This window comes from Orcinus orca, chromosome 3 (genome assembly GCF_937001465.1).
Source record: "Orcinus orca chromosome 3, mOrcOrc1.1, whole genome shotgun sequence".
NCBI lineage: Eukaryota > Metazoa > Chordata > Mammalia > Artiodactyla > Delphinidae > Orcinus > Orcinus orca.
Genome location: NC_064561.1, coordinates 118,727,107 through 118,739,960, shown reverse-complemented (window position 1 = coordinate 118,739,960; position 12,854 = coordinate 118,727,107).

The following is a 12,854-nucleotide window of genomic DNA, read 5'->3' as shown; positions in this document are numbered from 1 at the left end:
CTACAAAGCCCTTTCAAGTCCAAAAATAAACTTACTCACTTAACATTATAGACTTTCCCAATAAGGGTATGTACAGTTTCCATCACACCTGTAACTCAATTTGACCTTGTATTGGAAACACTTCACCTTGTTGCGTATACACATTTTTAAAAAACACTCATTTAAATTTGAAACATCTAATTTGTTAAATTTAACCCCACGTTAATACTCAGGAGATCCTCTCCCAAACACCCCAATCAGGAGGCCATTTGTAAGACATCCAAAGACAAATGACCACAGGCATGAGGCCTGGGAAGGGAGTTTGAAATAGCAGCCAAAGAAAACTGTATCTTGTTAAATAGGCATGTTATTTAGAAACAAAGTTGCCCTTTTGAGAAGTGTACTTTTGGAATGTTTCCAACATTGGGGTGACACTAAGCAAAATAAGAGTTAAAATGGAGTCCTTCAACCTTGTTGTCTCATGATTTTGGAAGTTAGGCATCAGGCTGTCCACTGGAGGTGCCATTTTAGGACTGGAGCAGGGAAGCAGCTGAAAGGAAAGCAAAGCAGTTTGCTGAGACAGGATGTGCCTGTATGCTAGCTCTCCACAGCTGCGTCCTCAAAGAGGATAAATGAGGGCATATTCATTTATTAATCAACCAAGAGGATCACACACACAGAAAAAGGCTCCAATCGAGTTGCTCGGATGTTCTGGTCTTTAAGCGCAATCACTAATTGCCTGGAAATGTGCCTGCAATTCTTAGAGTTGGCCCTGGGCCTCTCTCATTGTGAGTCCAGTCCGAATAGCAAGAACTAGCTCCCAAAATCCTGTCTACAGCTGGAGCCTCAGATCTTGACACACTCAGCTGCTCTTACTGAATTTGCCAGAAAGTGGCAACCAGCTTTCAAGTGGCTGGAGAGATGGGGCTGGGAATGAAGTGGTGGGACGTCCTATCTCTTTCAGAAGAGTCTTAATCACTTAGTTTGGTTCCTCTCTGGTTTTTGTTTGTTTTACATCCCATGTAGCTTTCATTCCTACATGAGAGAGGTTGAAGACGCCACGTTTAATGCATGTCAATGAGACAGTGCAAGTCCGCTTGCAGCTGAGTTTTGTATGAGCCTGAGAGAAGAGCTATTTCCAGTTTGGAATGAGTTGTAAGATGAAGCTGTGCTGTGAGACCCAGGCAGCAATTCTTCACAGCAAGACTTTATTATTTAAAGACAAACTCAGAGATGCTTTGATTTGCTATGCTGTAAGGGGCCCTAGATTCGTTCTCTGATCTCATTAGTTGTTTTCCCTAAGAGGAAAGGAGGCCAGAGAGGGGCAAAATCACTTACAGAGGTTACTCAGTAGTGGATCCAAGACTAGTTCCCAAGGGCTGTGGTTCTCAACTATAGCACTTCAGTTCGAAGTGAAGTGAATTTCCAAATCATTCGTATTCAAACCTGAGAAACAAAATACATTCTGAAGTGAAAGATAAAGGATTTTCCCCAGAACACTTGCTTACTTTGTCTTCATTAGGAATAGTCAAGTATTAATTATTATTTGCAGTGTGTATTTTAAAAAGGGAAGAGGGAATGATTAAGGCAAATGTATACCTATCCTGTAGGTATAATGGAGAAGTAACATTTTAGAAACACTTTTAAAAGAAATTTAGAATACCTTAATTAATACTCTGAATTTTATGGCGTGGTTAGGCAAGATGTGGGAAGGTAGGTTTGGTTGGGGATTGAGAAAAGGCAAGACTTTATTATTAAAATTCTCTTACCTTTTTGCATGCATGTGTCTCCCTTCAGCTCTCTAAACATCACAAAGGTTTTTTTTTTTTAATTTTTATTTTATATTGGGGTATAGTTGATTTACAATGTTGTGCTAGTTTCAGGTGTACAGCAAAGTGATTCAGTTATACATATACATATATCTACTCTTTTTCAGATTCTTTTCCCATACAGGTTCTTACAAAGGTGTTCTTCCATCCTCTAAGCCATATGGGCAAGGGCGTGAGGTAGGGTTGAGTCTTCAAGCTTTGGACGAACTGCGTAAGCGTCCACTCAGGCATATGTGTTTTGCTGAGACTTACAAAGACCTTTCCTGGGAGGAAGGCAGCCCCAAAACTTAAACATCAAGACGATAACAAACATACAGATGTTAACACGCTTTTAAAAGAGACACTGTATATAACAGAAAAGACAGGAGAGATTCTGCCTTTGTAAATTCTAATGTGACAGGTAGGTTTTCCTCAATAGATTTTTGACACCATGGAGTAGAGTTTTAATGTTCATATATGAGGTTTGTTTTGGAAGTTTCTATAACTTGTACCTTCTTAGCAACCATAATTTTTCTTCGAGAATGTAATCTTTATTATTTGAGGAATTACTATATATTGAACCCAGGTTTACTAGTGCCTCAAAAGAAAGACAGCATGAACCATAAAACACACAAAAACCATTTCAAGGCTATTCTCATCAATAGAGCTCAATAGATCACTACTGGGGTGAAGGGGCTAAAGGATTGTCATTGGCAATTTAGCTCCATTCCACTCCACCTCTTCAGATTTCCCTCTCCTTTACTGTCAGCCATGTGTGCTTTGCAAAGATAGGATTTTTGAGACTTTAGGATGGCATTGCTGGTGGTAAAGTTTGGGGCTAAGAATAAGCATGGTAGGTAGTTATGGCAGGAAGCACATAAGTTCTGGGGTGGGCTGGAGTAGAGCTGGAATATACTATGAGGAAGGGAGAGAAGTGAGCAGGAGGGGCCAGGGCTGACTCAGAAGTTACCACTCAACTCAGCAAGCGGGTATTGCACCAAACTGGATTGGGAGAGAAAAGAGTGTCTTTATAAATTCTCATTTTTTATGCCTCCCTGTAATAATTTAGTAGTAATTACCTTTGACTATATTTAAAAATTAAAGTAGATATTTCTTTTGTTTAAAAATAAACACATGATCATCATAAAACACTTACATTTTAAAGTCTTCCTGCCTATTTGTTGTATGAATACATTTTCAGAACCATGCCCAGGTGGAGACTGATGGGAGAGACCGCCCAGGATTCAGGCTATCAGGGATCCATTGTCTGTGGAGAATTTAAGAGCAATATTAAAACCTTTAGTGTATCTGCTTTTTATTAACACCATTTGCCTACAATTCCAAAGAATGTCAGTAATAGAATATTCCTCCTCTCCAAAGAGGCCCACTACCACTGTCTTGTCCTTGCTACACTACTGTTTTTCCTTTGATGAAATTGGATCATTCTATAAATATTTTTTCAATGTTCAATGAATCTTGAACATTTTCTTTTATCACTAATCCGTATGCTTCTATATTATACATTTTGTATTTGCCTATCATGTCATCATTTATTTACACATCCCTGTTTTTGGTTAATTTAGACTGCTTCTAATTTTTCTTTTATATTTAATTAGTTGTATTTTAAAGGTGGAACTATTGTTGAGTCAAACTGTATGGGAAAAATTTAAGACTTTTAATACTGAGAAAATTTCACTGTAGACAGTTATTACTATTGACAATCTCACCAGCAGTGTAAGAGAACAGGCATTTCCCAACAGCTGTGCCAACACTAGAATTTATCTTACAACAAAACAACATAAAAACCTAAATAAAAATTGGTCAATTTGATAGACTGGAGATTGTATTTGATTGTTGTTGTAATTTACATTACTTTGACTAGTTGTCAGGATGATCATTTTGGTGTGTCTGTTATTTTTAATTCTGCTCTTATAGTCCACTATTAGTGTCTTTTAATGATCTCTGGATGTGTATATACGTTCACACATTCATAAAATCTGTGTATGTTAAGAGTGTTACCTTCTGTTCATTGTATATGTTGCAGATATTCCTACAGAATTTATCATTTGCCTACTGATTTTGCTTCTGAAACTTTGGGTTAACCAAATTTTTTAAAATTTAATACTATTCTATTCTATCTTTAATATTTTCCACAATCAGCAGTGGGATCATATACCCTCAGTATTTCTTCTAACATTTTTCTTCTTTAAATTTAATGTTATACCCCATTGGGAATGTATTTTGGAGTATAGTATGTTGAATCAGTTAAGATGCTTTATGGAATAATCATTCCATCCTCTCCCCTCAGATATATAAAGACACACTACATACACTGTATGTGTAATGTATATACACAGTTGGATTTGAGGGCTTTGTTTTATATTCTATACATTCTGTACTTATGATGGTGTCACTCTTTCCTAGTTGTTGCTCTTGCATATGTTCCTGTGTTAAGTGCAGTATGTTCCCCTCATTAATATGCTTATAAAATATTTTCTTGAGTTTGTCTATCATTTATTCTTTAAGATGTACTGGAAAATCATACCAAGAAATTCAAAAAATAATTTTTATTAGGCTTCGTATTGGAATTATACTAGTTTCTAATTTAATTGTATGATAATTTTATGACATTGAAAGATGTGTATTTTTTTAATTTAATGAGGTTTCCCCTATAAATACTTCATGAATACTTAGAAGAATATGGGGGTTTTTTTGGTAGAATTATTATTGTTAATTCTGTTTTACAAATTTCTGTATTTTCCCTCTGCTGTCCCTTACCACTTCTTAGTTTATTATTAACAGTCACTTTTATGTTTGTTATTTTGATTCCTATTCATCCCTTTGTGAGTTGGAACACATTATCAATAAGTTTTCTATTTTTTAAAAATGCCAGAGAGAAGTATATAAGATATATTGGTCTTTTATTATTTATAAATTTCTTGTATTTCTGACAGTTTAATTCCATTTATGTTGCTATTTTATTAAGTGACATCTAAATGTCAATGATTATTGTATATTTGTTGAGAACTATTAGCAATATAAAATAGTGAATTTCTATCTCATTTAATATTTGTCCTTGAATTTGTTTCTTTTGTAGGCTATTTATATCACTGCTTTCTGTTTATTTACATTTTCCTGATAAGTCTGTGCTCATTCTTTTATTTTGAATCTTTTACTTAATTTTAGGTACTTCTCATGTAAAAAGTCTTTTTATAACAGAGGAATATAGTTAATTTAAAATCCAAATAGACTAAAACAGCATCTGTCTTGAGGAACTAAGGGAGGATATGGGAACGGGTGATGGACTAATTTATATTTGGGGGGAAAGGAAAATCTTTAACTCCCTTGCATTTACATGGGAACAGGGAAAATGAGTAGAGAAATTTCAAAGCCCATTCTTCTGGATTGCTAAAAGGCAAGACCTAGAGTAAAAGGGCTGTTTGAGTAGTGATATTAATAAGACTTTGGAAAAAGAAAGGCAGGATAAAAGACTATTTGTGGTTCAGAACTAGATAAACTGCCCCGTTTAATGAAGGGAGGATAGCTGAGATTTCTATAAGAACAATAATGAGGGGTTCTTGGAAATCCGAGGGGCCTGGAGATATGCAGGGAGTCTTCAGAACAAAAGAACATGAAATAAATAGGTGTGTTGTGACCTTGCCATGGTCCCAAAGCTTCAGTGCTGTCTGCAACCCACACCATTGCTTGTCTAGGGAGTTGGGGTGAGGGAAACCCACCTCAGAGCATTGATCTTCCTGTAAAATGTGAGATAATACAATGAGTGTTTGATTTCATCTCATCAGAGAATATAACCTCACCTGACACCTAGATTGCATATGTTTAAAATTTTTGTTTAACCTAGCCTGGCCATCTTTGCCTTTTAATAGGAAGCATAATCTACTTATGTTAATCATCATGTCTGATATATTTGTACTTGTTACCATCACATCATTCTATGCCATTTTAATCCGTATTTGTTTTTCCATCCTACCTTTCCATTCATACATATTGCGCCTAGTTTTTTTTAATCTAAAATATCAAATAGTTTTCAGAATGGGTACATGGGTGGATACATATTTTTTAACCACTTGACTGACCGAAAATGTCTTTTTATAGCTTTTTCACATGAACAGAATCAAGGATGGATAAATAAATCTTGGGTTAAATTTTTTGTTGTTTTGTTTGTTGGAGTTTTTCAAAACTCCACAAACATTGCTTGATTGGCATTAGTGTTGGGAAGGAGATCTCCAAATTCAATTTGAATTTTGTTCTTTTGTAGATTATCTGCTTTCCTATATCATAGTTGAATGTCTCCCACCCCTCTATTCTATAAAATCTGACATAACTAGGATATAATACAATAATATCTCTTTTCATTATTTGTATCTTATATTTGTTCAGTCTTTTAGATAAAGACTCAGTCTTTCTTCAGCTTAAACATTTTTTTAAAAATTTCATCTATTACTGATTTTGTGATTTCTTAAAAATGGTTTTTCTTTTTCCTGGGATGTCTCTTACAGGTTAGATTCTCTGACTCTTTCCTCCATAACTAACATATTTTCTGGCATTACTTTCATCTTTTTGTCTTTATTTTCTGAATTCAGTGTTGATTTCTTGGGTTCATCTTCTACTACATTAAAATAAATATGCAAAACCCAATCTACTGTTCACTCTCATTATCAAGGCTCAGAATGCAGGTAAATAGGAAGTATGTTTTCTGTAGACTTTAAAACAATAATATAAGACAGGAATAAAGACACAGACCTACTGGAGAACGGCCTTGAGGATATGGGGAGGGGGAAGGGTGAGCTGTGATAAAGCGAGAAAGAGGTATGGACATATATACACTACCAAACGTAAGGTAGATAGCTAGTGGGAAGCAGCCACATAGCACAGGGAGATCAGCTCCGTGCTTTGTGACCAGCTGGAGGGGTGGGATAGGGAGGGTGGAAGGGAGGGAGACGCAGGAGGGAAGAGATATGGGAACATATGTATATGTATAACTGATTCACTTTGTTATAAAGCAGAAACTAACACACCATTGTAAAGCAATTATACCCCAATAAAGATGTTAAAAAAAAAAACAAAGAAAAAAAACAATAATAAAACCAACTAAAAGTTACTTTGCTTTTTGTTATCACCATGTGGTAGGAACTATAATAATGCTGGCTTAGGGTACAGATTATGTCTTCAATCCTAGTAGGACTACATATTTCTGCACTAAAACAGTGAGTATAAAAATTAACAAATAGACTTTTAGTTATGTCAAATCTTTCTTTCTACATGGCCAATGGAGTTGTTATTTGTGTCTAGAATTTAAAGCAGTGAAACAGAGTGTGAACTACAGGTGTGATATTTTTGTTGGTAAGTGAAAATTTTAGCTTATACATAAGACAGTTTATTGCATTTAGATAATATTAAAAAATAAAATCTATTCTTTTAAAGGATAATTTTTAAAAAATCAGTAAAATGATGATTATTACTCATACTACATGATTGTGGTCTTTGTCATATAGAGGAAGGAGTTATAAATCTGCTTTGGTTGTCAAATATTCTAGTCATGCCACCACCAACCATGATGATAGTTAGCTTTTTGCAGCTGCTCACTCCATGAGGAAGTTTGATCAATTAGGTTTTCTCTTTGGGACAGAGATCTGTTCTTCAAAGAAGTCCCCATTTACTGATATTTTTTCCTTCTGGCTGTTTACTCTGGGATAAAACCCTATTAACATTGACAGCCTGCTTGGTGTGGCCATCTGGTCTACCCTGCCTGATCTCCTTTCTCTGCCTGCACCCTGATCCTGTGTAAATGGAACTATGTGGGATCTTTTATTTATTTATTTATTTTTTAATTAATTAATTAATTAATTTTTGGCCGCATTGGGTCTTTGTTGCTGTGTGCAGGCTTTGTCTAGTTGCGTCTAGCGAGGGCTACTCTTCGTTGCGGTGCATGGGCTTCTCACTGGGGTGGCTTCTCTTGTTGTGCGGCACAGGCTCTAGGTGCGCAGGCTTCAGTAGTTGTGGCATGTGGGCTCAGTAGTTGTGGCTCGCAGGCTCTAGAGTGCAGGCTCAGTAGTTGTGGTGCACGGGCTTCGTTGCTCTGCGGCATGTGGGATCTTCCTGGACCAGGGATCGAACCCATGTCCCCTGCATTGGCTGGTGGATTCTTAACCACTGTGCTACCAGGGAAGTCCGTATGTGGGATCTTTTTAAAGTCTCATACCCTTATTTCCCAGACAAACTGATTTTTGCAGGTCTCTACTCCTCTTTTAGTACAGTCCTATCTGCACTCCCTCTTGAAGAAATTCATCAAAGCTTTCAAGTTTTGATGGCACCCTTTCTAATTTCCAACTGGGTAGAGGTTTTCCTCTATTTTATTTTATTTTTTATTTCCATACACATCAATGAAGGTGGTGTGGAGCCATCTATGCTCATGTCATTATCTTTCCCTCAATTCTCTGCTTTTTATTGATTTAAATTCCCTTAACTCTTACTCTCATTAAATGCATATCTAGAAGAAGTGTTAATAAGCAAGAAGTGTGTATGTGCATGCAAGTGTGTTCAATGGTGTGCATATACGTGCGTGTGGATTAATTTTAAAGACTTGCAGCTGTTAGAAGGAAGCTCTTGAGTAATCCTGTAATTTCAGGGTACCGAATAGTTTAATGAATTCCTGCAGTTTTATTTTTCTTTCTTTTAAAGGAGTTAATGTAAGAATCTGAATAAATGTACTGTTATAACAATTTCTTGACAGAATTTTTAAAGTTTATACATGCTTGCATTTATAAAAGAGGAGACCCAGAAAACCACTTTGACCAGTGCAGGAAATATAGCCTTTATGTTCCCAAAGAGAACACCCACAGCAATGTGTAGAGGTAGTAGAGCAGCTTAAGAATTATGGTTTTGAAGCTGAAAGTTCAGAATCAGTTTAGGGAATTGTGGCATACCTAAGACTTTAAAACTCTTTATTTCGATCATATATTTCAGAGCTTATATTTTTCTCCTCTTAGATTTATCCAATATAATGTACCTTTGATAAAACTGATTCTACAGAATGTGACTGAATCCCTGGCTTCTGAGGGAGTACTAGCAAGTTCATAATATTGGCTGCAAGTACAGAAAGGATATAAAACTCCTGGAAAACATCAGCAGGATTTAAACAATTCAGTACTAAACTGGGGGTCTGGGATTAATAGGTAAAATCCTGTTACTGAGATAGTATTATTTGCCAAGTTCAATAGTTCATTTAATTGAAAATTAATATCTATGATGTTTAAGAGGTAAGTCCATAAAGAATGGAGAAGGAAAGCTATTTCATCGTGGCAAATTTTTAAATGAGAATAATAGCCTAGGGTGCAAAAGCAAAGTATTTGTGTGGGAGGGGGAAAAGAAGACATTTCAAATTTTGGTTCCTTGTGGGGTCTCTCTGGTTTACCTTCTGAGAGTAAGTCTCTCATTCCTCTCATATGAGGCCACCACCTCATATGTATATCCTATGATCTATCTCCAATGAGCTGTGGATCATTTCCTGAACACACGTTTCTTTTCATAGCACTCCTCCTTTGTATATGCTAATCCCTCTCTTGGAATGCTTTTCCCATTCTTGCCTGCCTGAAAAACCCCTCCTCATGTATCAGAGCCCAGTTCACATGTCCCCTCTTCCGTTAAATTTTCTTACCGATTGTAAGTAAACAGTAGAAGTTGCTATGATCTCTGTGCCTACGCCCCTCCATCACCTTCACCAAGCCCAGCAGTTTGTTTCCACCAGTGCCTACCACATTGTTTACAATGTTTGTCTTTTTCATGTCTGTCCCTACCAAACTGCATGTTCCTTGAGGACTGAACTGCATCTTATTCAGCTTTGCATCTCCAGTACCTTAAATAGTGCTTGGTCTGTAGTAGAAGCTCATATATGTTAAATGAATGAAGGAGTGAAGAAAACAATCCTATAATGTTAGATTTACCTCCATAACATAGAGTTAAATTAACTTGTCTAAGATAGGTGGACATATAACTGCATTTGTTTTATTAGAAATAAAGAAACTTTGAGTGCTGCGCTGCTTCCTTTGGGAGATGGGCTTTCTAGAACAATGGAAAATTAGAGTTACAGATATTGTTCAAGGGTACTTGGGTACTTGACAATACTTTCTCCTTATAGATGAGAAATCCCTGTTTTATGCTGTTTGTATCAGGAACAGGATATTTGTATATAGTCCCTTCTAAAGAAGAATATAAATCATTTGTGTACGTTTTTCTGGATTGGATATGAAAAAAGACTGAGGACACTGACATAACTATTTTGCTTCGTTAACACGTACCGGAGCCTAAAAGGCTAACCTGGAAGCTCCAAAGGGGAGACAGAAAAACCACACTAAGAGTACCACTCCTGGGCTTCCCTGGTGGCGCAGTGGTTGAGAGTCCGCCTGCCAATGCAGGGGACACGGGTTCGTGCCCCGATCCGGGAGGATCCCACATGCCGCAGAGCGGCTGGGCCCGTGAGCCATGACTGCTGAGCCTGCGCGTCTGGAGCCTGTGCTCCGCAACGGGAGAGGCCACAACAGTGAGAGGCCGGCGTACCGCAAGAGTACTACTCCTGCAGCATCTTCTATAATGCTACGTAAAAGTGCTGCATAAATTAAGAATTCATAGCATGTGTACATGTATGGTCTTTCCCTGCCATCTGTGATCCACCTGCAGTGCTGCAAAGTATTTATACTGAATGCATTGATCACTCTCATCCATACTGCGCTTATCAAAATCATCCATACAATGAGGAATGTCCTTGATTTCACAGAAAAACTCTTCAGGTCTCCAGTTAAGTATTAATGGAAATGAACTTAATATGCACTTAATGTGTATCTGTAAATGAGCGTCCACTTTTGAGGTATTCACAAACATGTCTGTGGGCTGATTAAGAGGATATTCTGAGTCAAAATAACACAGTTAACCCATGACCTAACTGATCTATCTGCTCATGAACTCATCCTCTTCACTGTTTCGCCCGTCCTTCTTTGTATGCTAGCTTCTCTTTCTAAAATTGGTTGCAATTTAAATGGAATGTTTCAGAATCTGCCTCTGCCTTGGAAAACTCTATCTATAGTAGCTAGTTATAGAGAATTATGTCAGCGCTTCTCAACTATTGTTCTAAGAAACATTTGTGTGTCTACAATTCCATGGTGTTATGCTGAGGTACTGATTTCTTCAATCCCCAGCATAGCCGGAAAAAAACCCCTGGGCTGGTACCTCTGGCCACAAGCAATCCCAGACTTATATTCCAATATGCTGGTCAAATGTGATCTTTTTTTTTTTTCTGGCCATCATGTGAAAAAATTCAAGAAGCATTGAATTATAACATGTTGGTATAAAAATCCATGAGGCATACGTGCAAGAGAACTACAGAGAAGCTGAGAGTGTCATAGTATAGTGGCTGGGAGCCTGGACTTGGTATGCTGGGTGTGAGTTTGAATCCTTAGTCTGTTCTTTACTAGTTGTGTGGCAGTAGACAAATTACTTAGCTTCTCTATGCTTTACTTTTCTTATCTGCAAAATGGAGATAATAATGGAACCTAGCCTATTGGACTGAGAAGGTAAATTAACATAGCCAGAGTGCTTAGAACATGCCTGATATACAGTCAAGGCGATGAAAGTATTTACTATTATAATGTATTTTCTTGTTGAGAAATAAGCTCAATTATTGTAGAATTGGAAAGAAAGTTTGTCTCTAACACTTAGTATGCTATCATTAAGATGCATTCATCTCCAATACACTATAAGCAAGTACAATATTTATAGTTATTTATAAATAAGTACAATATATTTACAGTTATTCACGTAAAATCCATAGCGCTAAGGACTTCCCTTAAAAGTCTCATACTCTCATTGACATCACTTTGTAAGCAGAAATTGCTTATTCTGGATGAGTATTATAAAAATTCAAAATTTTTTTTCTTGGGCCAGACTTAATGACTTATAACCAGATACATGGTAGAGAGGAAAAAACGCTGGTGAATAGCAATAGTCTGTTGGCTAGATAACTCAGCTCACCAGAGTGTTTTAGTAGAAAAAATTGGGGGAGCAAACAGGACACCAGAAGCTCCATCATTCCTACAAGGGCAGTCAGGTTGATGGATCAGAACATTTGCTTGGGAAAAGAACATGGACTTTTATTTGATAGGTTAGTACAAGGTAGAGGTCCCAAACAGAGCTGAATTTGTGATTTAATTGACTCAAACTATAAAGTTTCATACCTAAAAATAGGCAAAATGTGATGGTTATAAGATTCTTTTTTAAACTATAGGTGGCGCATGTGTAGTTATTTTGATTTGTAGTTAAAATTGACAAGGATTTAATACTTCAATAGCATCTTCATTAGTAGTACCCAAAGAATTGCTGTATACTTTGATACAGTTCAGGAATCTTTCTATCTATGCGATTATATGTTTGAGGAATATTAACAAAGATTTTTTTCATTTCATACTATCAACTCAATGCTTCAGTTCACTTCTATACAACACACATCCGATAACTGCTTCTTCCCTGAAAATTAAGTCCACCTATTAACTAACATTGCGATCAAACCATAAATTAATCATGCAGTTTATTCACAGCCCCCCCCCCCCCCCCGCCCCGCTGCAGTCATCCACCAGTAGCAACTTGGATGCCTCTGAGAGTGTGTTGACTATGGAAGTGCACAAAATGGCATCTTAATGACCTGAAAGAGCTAATACCCTTCTGTAAGTACCTTGCTAAATATCACAGAGTGACTTGGACGCTGGGGAAAGCTTGGCTTATTATTCCAACCTGCTGAGCTAAATCATTTGGGTTCTCTTTACTTGCTGTTGGCCTTTCTCTTTTCCTCTTGCTGCTCATGCATAAAGGATATTGATTTAAATAAAAGATACTGTAAACATTCACTTTGTTAGGGAAATCTGACTATGCAAGTATAATTTCAAAGGTCAGAGTTCTAGCAATGCTTGAGGAAAATGCCTACTTGACTAAAAATAAATAAATAAAAAGAGAGAATTTGATTCACATATTGCTCCATGTTTTTCTATCATGTTCTCCCAG